This window comes from Aplidium turbinatum, chromosome 16 (assembly GCF_918807975.1).
Source record: "Aplidium turbinatum chromosome 16, kaAplTurb1.1, whole genome shotgun sequence".
In the NCBI taxonomy this organism is placed as follows: domain Eukaryota; kingdom Metazoa; phylum Chordata; class Ascidiacea; order Aplousobranchia; family Polyclinidae; genus Aplidium; species Aplidium turbinatum.
Genome location: NC_137487.1, coordinates 20,455,986 through 20,466,913, shown reverse-complemented (window position 1 = coordinate 20,466,913; position 10,928 = coordinate 20,455,986).

Genomic DNA, 10,928 nt, shown 5'->3' with positions numbered 1-10,928 from the left:
ATTTTAAGTATCATCACATTCAAAGTAACAGTTATTTGGCAAAGCAATGTGATGGTCAGTGTGAAGGTCCTGAAAATACAAAAGTTAGGCTACAAGGGTTGACAAATGAATATTAAAATATTTGCTACATTCCATGGTAAAGAATCAGTTTTAATTAAGCTTACTTAATACGATATCTACAGTAGAAAATCATGCATTAGTTATGTGCCTAAAATGATCACTTTTAAATAACTTGAATTTGTTATAGCATAAGTTCTTGACTTACATCTGGTAATATATTTAATGGAAAAATAAAGTAACTTTCAGAATGCTTAAACTCAGTCCAAAAATTACAGTTACTTTTGGACCAATGTAACACCTGAACTGCTACACCAGTAACAAATGTCCCAACTTATTAATTGAATCTTTATCGTCGGACTGAGAAAGCTTTTTTGAGAGCTTAAACCTGGCAGTTTCACACACTTGTAAAGGCTTTGAACCACTGATGCAGGCCTGGTCACCGACATTGACGCTATCATTTCTTGAAGTGTTGTCTGCAAATTATTCCATCCATTAGATGCCAGAGAGCAGTTCTTAAAATGCGTTGCTCAAGTGCACACAACAAGAATCAAATCAGTGCGGCTTGATCTTGAAGTTTCTTTGTTTATGAATTCAGGTACTCAACCAACTGAGCTATCAGAGTGGACTTATAGGTTAACAAACAGGATAGCAGTGATATACAAATGGTAAAACTATTAGACCATACATTTTATTATGTTTAAAGTTTTAAAAGTGGCAGCAAATTTAAACAAAACATTTTACTGTATTGCTCATGATAGTCTAGCACAGGGGTGTCCAAGTGTTTATTATATATATTATAGTGGGTCACATTGTCACTTGAAATAATTCAATGGGCCGCAGAACCTATTGAATTTCAAGAAAAATAGGTATATACATAAAGAAGCAATTAAAAACCGTTAATTTCATCTTTGAAAATAGGAACAAATAACACTAGGGTCCCCAAGTACTAAACGCGTGTTTTAATTCTTCGAGTCTTATAGTTATATATAATAACAATAATAATCGTGTTTTTATTTGCGCCCATTGCGATAACATACAACACACTGCGATCACAGATGTGATACAACAGACGACAGGAAGCAGCGAAGTGACATATATTATTATATATATATAGTCTTTGAGTCAGCTGCTCCCCTTATTTTGGCTTGCCATTAAGTGTCTTTACCGAAACACAGCCGCGTGCTCTAGAGCGGTGTCGAACCCACATCCTTTTGAACGTCGCACAGACGTTCTCACCACTCGGCTACGCAGCCGACGTCCTGTTGTTGTATAGTATAATCCTGTTGCTCCCATACTACACTATTACTACGCCCCTAAAAGCTGACTGGTACCATTTAATTAGGCTAAGATTCAAAGTTCAAAATACTACTTGGAGTGAAAATGACTAGCGGGTAGGGATGCCCAAAGTAGAATAATTGCCTATTCTAGAATTTATTTTCAGATCTAGAATTTCGAATCCTATTCTAGAATCCTCGGCGTAAATTTTTAACCTTTTTATTTTATTGAGAAAATACACATAACGGCATGAAAAAGAAGCTTTACAAAGCCATCATTTTAACAAGTTCTCAATCGTTCACAACAGTGATGAATTGCAATGTAGAACGTTTATCTCCTCCAGATGACACAAGCCCGCACACACACGTAAGGGACCTCTGTTAATTACATGCAGAAACGGATTGGCATGCACGACGCACGTGACTTGCAGGCGTTTTGCGGATCAGCGGAGCATTTTTTCAAATTTTTTTTTTCCCTTTCTCCGTATTATTTCCGAATCCAATTACCCGATAAAAAAGCGGTTTTTAGATTCGATTCTGGATAAATTCGAATCTTAAGAATTCGAGATACTACTTTGGGCATCCCTACTAGGGGGCCACACAAAAATCTCAGGCGGGTCACACTGTGGCCTGCGGGCCGCAGGTTAGACATCCCTGGTCTAGCATCAATAATTTAAAATCAAAACACACTTAGCTTTTGATTAAAAAACTACGGTAACACAACGTATATACCGTAAATCATAAGCAAAACTGAACAAAGCTGCAAAGCCTTTTCAATCATAGAAAAAATTTGGATTTTAAAGTAACATGATAGTTTATAGTAGAATACGGTATAACTTTAAAAGTATTTTTTTAAAGAAAAATTATCTCAACTCAAACTGCTGTAATATAAGAGCAAGGACCTTGCTTGCTAGACTGACTAATACCATTGATTTACAGTAAAATATTAAATATCTATTTTGTATATAAATAATTACATCAGACTGCACACTTTATCATCTATTAATGCCCTCACACTTACCTAACTTGAGATGGAAATGCTTATCTTGCAGCACTTGATGTTGATAGCATCAGCCATGATAGCTTAGTTGGTTAGCGCGTGACTTCGTGAACGAAGAAGCTTCAAGATCAAGTGGCGCTGGTTCGAGTCTTGGGATGTGCGCTTGAGCAACACATTCTGAAGATTGCTGTTCAATTAGCGGCACTTAATAGATGGGATAATTCCCAGCCAACAACATTTCAACAATCGGAAACTTCACTCTGTCAATCTAGATAACCGGTCCTGAGTCAAAAGCCTCTACAAGTATATAAAACTACCAGGAGTAACCTATCAAGGCTTTCTCAGTCTGAGGATAAAGATTCAAAACCAAAACCAACACAAACTAAAGGCAGTCCCCTAGGAGAAACTGATGTCAATGCCACCACCTCATAAACAAAAATAAGATAATGATTGTCATAACATTTTCTGGTTTACTTGTGATGATAACTGGGATTAACAAATCCAATTAAACTTTTGTCTTCTACTACATCCTGGCAAATGACAACATTGTTACACCTTTTGCAATTTCAAACAAGCACAAGCTGACAAGCAGGCTGGATTTGGAATCTAGTGAAAGTGAAAACAAAACATTTATCGCTATCGGGAAAGCCCCTTTATAGCTTCTGAGGTACTTGCAAATTAAAATACAAATGTTAAGGGAGTTTTTCTCCTAGTCGATTAAAATATTATTTATTTGCAGTGAGGCAAGTTTACACTTACGAAAAAAGAGATATAAAATAAAAAAAGTAAAGTTGATTAAGTGCAATTAAATACAAGTCAGTGTTCATGGTTCAACTTGAGGAATGTTTTATTTTACAGGAACATATAGGCTACAACGGATTATTTTATCGAGAGTGTTTTTTTGTGTTGGTAAAGTGTTCATCGTCAGCCCAATTGGTGATATATCAAAATTAAAAATACGTCGTCCTGATGCATGACTATTTTTTTTTAGTAATTCATATGAAACATACCATTTGTTTGAAGCAGCCTGTGGGTAGCATACCGGTTTTTTATATTAAAACAAATTAGCCGAGAGACAAAAATAAATAGCCTGTCTGGATGCACGCTGATCCAAAGCTGCAGTGTTAAAGGTTCATTTAAACTAAATCACTCTTTGTGCACTGCATTCATAACCTGCGCACGCAACGGCCAAGCCTGCGTCAACTGCTTGCACACGCAGATGAACAAACAACGCAAGACCTGAACTTAACAGCAAAAGTCGGGTCTTCTTCTGGCATTGTCGTACTTGATCCCAAGCATTAGGCTAACTGCCTTTTGTATGAAAAGTTTCCAAGTCTCTCGGTTGTTGCTGTGTGCATTAGGTCTAGTCTATGTTGGTGTTGGTTTTGTCGGTTTGTTGGTTTATGTAGGTTAATCTTTGTCTGCCTTGGGCACGCTTCTCTTCAACTGGTCGGCAGCCGTGGCCGAGTGGTTAGCGCGTTGGGCTCGCAGTCGATAGCCTGCATGTTCGACTCCAGCCACCCGCACTTGCTGTTGTTTCTCTGGGCAAGAAACTTAACGATAATTGCCTCTACCTAGTGATCGATTTCGAGTAATGGGTAGTACCAAATTTAAGTCATAAGTAAAGTAGACAACCGGAAACAGTTGCAGTCGGCTGCAGCGTGGGTCAGGTGTATGTCGGAAGGCGTACACCGATGCATAGCGCTCAAGTCCGCTTTCCCGCAATGCAGGATAAAGATAAACAAACAAACAAACAAACTTTGTTTGTGAGAGAGAGGTTTGGGGGTTTGGTTTTGAATCTTTATCCTCGGACTGACAAAGCCTTGATAGGTTATTCCTCGTAGTTTCGCACTTGTAGAGGCGTTTGACGCAGGGCTGGTTACCGAGATTGACAGAGAGAAGTTTCCGATTATTGAAATGTTGTTGTTGGAATTATCCTACCCACTAGGTGCCGCTGAATTAAAAGAAGTTGTTAAAATGCGTTGCTCAAGCCGACTCCCCGAGAGTCGAACCAGCGCCATTTGATCTTGAAGCTTCTTCGTTCACGAAGTCATGCGCTAACCAATGTTCTAATTTTCCTTTTCGCAGCACGTGTCCTAGAAGCTGAAGTTGTTTTTCTTTGATATCTTTTTGTAGATTCTTTGTTTGTTTAACTTGATTTAAAACACTTTGGTTGTTTTTTGGCATTCCATTCAATCTTCTGCAATTTTTGGAATGCCCACACTTCAAACACACTTGTTCTTTTGGTCATTCTTTTGTTGATTGTCCAAGTTTTTGAATTATATTTGAAAATTAGATAAATGCAACCCAACACTTTAATACCGTACTCTGTATCTAGTTGAGAAAGATATGTATAGCGTATAGGCTACATAATATTGATTTCATTTGCTGAAAAGCAGCTTTTGCTTGAGCAATCGGCTATATATTAAACTCCATATTATGCTTGCGCTTATTGTTGTTGTCTCAAGATATGCAAAACTTTTTACTTACTTTATAGTTACCGTACCGTCAACAAGGCTACATTGAACACTTTTTGCACTTATTTGCTTGTATTTTCACGCGTTTTTACGTTAGAAAGCTCAGATTTAGCCAAAATTGGGGCTGTGTGTAGACGCTCAAGGAGGTGTAAGCAATTTTTAAACAAGTAAAAATTTGAGGCTTTTTCCGCCAAATTTGTGGGTGTTCAAAGTTAGGGTTGGGGTATTTGAACACTCACTTATTATGCATATTTTAGGCCCTAATTGAGCAATTTGTTTAATCTTGTATGTCACGTAGCATTATTTTGAACAAGTTTTGCCATTTAAAAAAGTTCCATGATGAAATAACTGCTAAAAAAGTCAATAACAAGCCCTCTACCCCCCTCCCCAGAAAAATTTCTCCAGGACGCGTCTCGTAATATTGATGAATATTATAGGCTACTGCCCTGGATGATGATGCAAAACTGCACGTAACGTAATCATGAAGCAATAATTACTACTTTTCTTGCAAGGTTTAATAAATCACGGGGCAAGTGGTATTAAATTTAATCACGTGAAAAAGCAGTTGTATACAGCGATCAAAACATCAGCCCAGTCAATGGTAGGCCTAATGTACAAAATGTAAAAAGGGTGAACTGAAATGACAACAAACACAACAGTTCATGCCATGTGCATGGGAAACATGGCGCAAACGAACAACCTCAATACAGCAACATATTAGGGCTACTTTGAACATCACTAAATCACAGTGGTGTAGCCCAAAGAAAACGTGCGGGCTACTTTGAACACTGTGAAACCTAAACTAAAAAGGTGATGGTATCTAGATCTTTCGTAATTACGAGCGATATCCTCAACTTAAATCCAGTTTTCAATTATCCTCGACATGCTAATAAAATTGAAACCTTTTTCTAAAAAAACTGGGTCAAAAGCTCTTTTACTTTCCAAGATCGGCATAAAAGTTTCCAGCCTACTTAAAACTGTTATCTGGGGGCAAAAAATTTAAATTTTCAGAAAATACTCTCAAAACAGTTTTTACTGTCAACATTACAATTATGTTGCCATTTTCGGAAAGGACAATTCATAACGATCATTTGATGAAGTTTTCCGCGCAATGCAATTTAAAGTGTGCCTTTTACAGGCTTTAATAGGCCTACAATGAGTAGTCGGATTTTTAAATTAGTGTTCAAAGTTAGACTACTGTTCAAAGTAGCCCTGGCTGACGGATATTCAATTTATTGGATTTTGACAAACGGAAATTTCACTTTCGTTTTTCTTTGTGATTACCATTGTCGGGTGGCGGTATAGCGGGTAGCAGGTAGCGGGTAGCAGTAGCGGGTAGCTGGTAGCCTACTATTATTTACTGTATCAATTTTCCTGATTCGCAAATCAACAAGGTCACATAAAAACGCTTCAGTTGCTGCCTTCTCGTGTTGTCGCAAAATGAGGGCACCCGTCAACTAGCCACTCCCTGCGGTGACATCATCAATGGAGACTATAGGCCTTCCATTGATAATGAAATCGGGAAGCGGCTAATTGAATGGTGCCCAGCGACAACACGAGAGACGAAAAAAGCACTGAGGCCTTTTTATGTGATTTTATTGATTTGCTAATCAGGCTAATCCAGTGGTTCTCAACGTGGGCGGTACCGCCCCCCAGGGGGCGTTTTTGATTTTGCAGGGGGGCGGTATGATTACTTCGGATTAAGGGGGCGTTTTGATTACTAGGGTGCATTTTGGTTTAACCCATCTACCGCCCAGCGTAACGATTTTGTCAAAGAGCACGTATCTACGTGGTAGCATTTCCTACCTTATACCTGGTGGAAAAGGAATTCATGTTGTTCTGCTACATACCAAACAGCGAATCCCACTTGACATATCCATAAGAGGTGATCTTCGAATGTTTCTCACTGGCTTTACACCGGATGTGAAGAAACTGACACCTTCTCACCAAGCCCAAGGTTCACACTGACTACCAATAGGCCTATACTATTTTCATGCTCGCAAATATATATTGCTTTTCATCAAATATAATTATATCGCTCTGCTTGTCTTTTTGCTTGGCATTGAGCACTTTTTGTAGAATAAATAATATTTATTGTTTTATATTCGCTTTTCATAATTAATCGTTTTTGTTGGGGGGCGGTAAAATTTTGCCAGTTTATGAAGGGGGCTTTGGGCCAAAAAAGGTTGAGAAACACTGGGCTAATCGATGCAGTGAATAATAATAGGTTTCCCGACTTTTTCTGTCAAATTCAAGTCTTTATTGCTTCCTTTTTGTTCATTTGCCGTGCATGTGCAGGTCGGACATGTATAGACTAGGCTGCCTATATATGTAGCAACACAGCCTAGCCTATATAAGTGAAGGCTGCATTTAAAGCGTGTAACTTCCGTGCCTATAGTCTCTGGGAGGCTAAAAGCACGGCTGTACCCAGTGGCGTACGCAGGATTTTGTCAAGGGGGGGGGCCATTGACAGTAAGCGTATAGCCATAAATTTGTAAAGGGAGGGGTTTGACAACGGCGGAAGAAGCCCGACAGCGTTTTTGCCTGAGAGGACACCCAGCGGCGGGGGGTCAGGGGGGCCTCCCCCAGAAAATTTTGAAAATTACTTTGAATTTGGTGCATTCTGAGAGCATTTTCAACAAAAATGTGGGTATGAATATTCCTGTAAAATGGTGCTGTCAGGTGGCATAGCAAAAGAATAAGATCATGTTTTCTTCGGCATTTTTCGGAAATAAAGCTAAGTCTCTATGTTTTCTTGTTGCTAATTCCTGGCTGAGATGTTTGAATGTTAAGCATCATTCCCAAGCATAAAGAGACTGAAGGCATGATTTTCAATATCGTGATGTCACACGCGTGCCAAAGGGGGGTTGTAACCCCCAAACCCTCCCTGGCTACGCCACTGGCCATTGATATCCCAGACGTCTTCATGATATCCCAGTATGGTTTTAGTTTAGACTTTATCCATTTTTTTCTCACAATAATAGGCTTACAGAACACTATGCCACATTGGCATACCTGGGGTGGGGTTGGTGGATTGGGCCATGTATTTCGTATTAGCTTAGTCTATAGAACAACATTGTTAATTGCTCTGACAGTGCAATCCAAAACATATTAAATGCCTTAATCTACGTTGTTAACTACTAACACATTTTTAAGGGGGGAGGGGCCATGGCCCAATGCCCCCCCCCCTGCGTACGCTAGTGGCTGTACCATATGCAGTGCGGTATCATATGTAGTTTGAAACCGGTTTCTTAAATCCTGTTAGTCCCTTTTTGATTGTTACATTACAATACGAATACGACGTCAAAACAAACACAAATTCATGCAACATCAAAATAAGGAAGTGGAAAAACGTAAACATTGATAAGAGCTGATGACCGAACGCCATATTGTTTTTATCACGACTAAGACCAATTAGCTTAGAAACGTGCTTGTCGTCAGGAGGGTTTTTGGTGTTTTATTTATTCTAACAACCGAGGTTGTTAACAACGATGATAGGACTCTGCAGCTCTACGAACATAAAATATACGGTCTAACGTCAGGACGATGAAATGCAAAAGCTTGTCTTCACGATATTATGTTACGTAGAGAAGAAAGAAATTACATCTCAAAATTACAAGTGTTTTGCATACCTAATATAGGCTATAAATGTTGCTACTTGAAGTAGTGCAACTAGTAGCCTAACCATTTGTCTTTCCCAGCAATGTACAGCCGACCAAGACCAGGGCCGTTGAGAGGACAAAAGTCAGTTGTCAAGAAGTGCCTGGTTTGTTTCTAAATTATGTCTTTGAGGGCTGGGATCATTAATTGCTTTCTGCTCCAAATCATCTTTTCAAGAGTCTTTCATGGAATTCAGACCTATCACAACAATAGTTATCCAACTTTACTCATCAATGGATAAGAGACTGAACAAGAATGCTTGAATTACGTCACAGAACAATGCGAACGACTAAAGCAGGAAGCACTGGAAGCGTTCGATCACATTTATTTTGCGGAAGACGGTCTCGCGGAAAGACCTTATGCTTAAAGTGTAATAAACGGTTTTAGAGTTTCCTGTAGGCTACTGATACGCCTAGCAAGCTATAAAATGTTTCAGTTGGCCTCATACATACAACTCAGCGGTCATATGTGGCCTTCAGATCCATAGATTTACTTTGTAAGAGCAAGTCATTTTTCATAAAGACAGAGTAGCCTATATATGCCGCATGCAATCTTTGTGCGGTTGCTTGTCTAGATGTAGCCTACAGCCCAAACTTTGCTGACAGAAAGATTGAGTTTTTATCTGTCGTAGCCTATGTCAAAAGTATTTTCGATGTCTTCCTACTGTTAAAATGAGACTACTGCAATTGGTTTAGTGCAGCAATGAACAGATTGTGAGATGGCAAATGACGACTGAAGCAAAGCAGGTAACAGAGCAAGTTGTTAACATATCTTCATGAAAGATGATGATTTGTATTGCAAAGTAGCCTATATCTTGAGCTATTCCACTAATTTCCAAAGCAGCGATATGTCACAATGATGCAGCGCAAGAAGAGGCAAAGCTCTTCAAAAAAATGAGAAATATGTTTGAAATCTATTTCGAAAATTACATAATTAACCTCTGTCTAAGTTTTATGTGAAATTTTCTTCTTTGACCTAAAATACTGTACAAGCACAGAGAAGGCTCAAGGGCTCAAGTTGCAGTATTAATTGTCAGGGGTTTTACTCAATAGGCCACTATCAGGTACGCCCCTTAGTTTTGAGTAGGCTATCCATTAATCAAACAAAAAGATAAGACGTTGAATCAATGTAGAAAATAACTGATTTATTGTAGAATTGCTTTCATATCCCCATGTCTTTATGGCTCCACATCAATAAACCAACTCCCGCTTAGCCTCTTTACTTCCCCTTCAACTACGTCACCCGTCATCGTAGGTGAATGTCCCAACACCAGCATGTTGCCAAACGGAAGCTCACTTCGGTGCGGCGCATGCTAATTGCTAATACGCTCAATATTTGGTCAGCTGATGTTGGTCTGACTTGAGTGACTTACCTTTTAGATGGGAAATTCAAGATAAAACAATTTCTGAAAATAACATACAGTATTTTAATTATTATCATTTTTAAGTCATATTCATGAGTTAATATATGTTTAGTCATTAATTGTTATAATTACATTTTAAATAGTTTGAGTTAGAAGTTTTTAGTAAATTTTCTACCTAGCCAATATTGAATGGCGATATGTGTTGGTTTGGTTTGGTTTGAATCTTTACCCTCGGACTGACAAAGCCTTCATAAGTTATCCTTGATAGTTTCGTAAACTTGTGGAGGCTCTTGACGAAGGGCCGGTAACCGAGATTGACGGAGTGAAGTTTTCCGATTGTTGAAGTGTTGTTGCCGGGGAATTATTCCATTTATTAGATGCCGCTGAATTTGCAGTCATTGCAGACTGCAGTCATTGTCACCATTCTTTAATTCTTGCTTTGAACTTTGTTTGGTAATTTAGGAAGAAAAAGGAGTAATAGCAAGGGTGGGAATCGAACCCACGTCATCGAAACGACTACTTCCCTAACCCTCAAACACTTTGGACACGGTGTCGCCGACGAAACGTTTACTTAATATACTTAAGAGTGCAATCAGCTGATTTAAATCTTTCCTTCTGATTGGCTTCAAGCTGTGACCACAGATTACAAATACGCTGACCGTCAAGACCGGAGGTCAAAAGTTGATGCAGCTACCATCCTACCAAGCAGGGCTATAACTTCGTCAGTTCCCCGGTGCAAATATCCATCATGGGAGTTACGGGCCTGTAACCAAGAAAGGGATAAGCTCACAGACAAAGAGGGTGATTCTGTAAATTGGCCCATCGCGCCTTTTCTCAAGAGATAATTGATTACAATAGGGTAATGCCTCTTTTGGAAAGCGTATTGTGACGACATAAACGTTTTCCTTCCTGACTTCCTTGAGATGAAATTTGCAAACAGGTTTTTGGTATTTTAAGGTTTCGAAGATAATCAAAACAACCAGAACAGAATGCTGCTTGTGACCTCAGAAAGTGAGAAATGAAGCTGGATAGAGTTCGTTCATTTATTCCAGGATTACTAATGGGAAAGTTACTGCATCGTTGTACTGATTTGT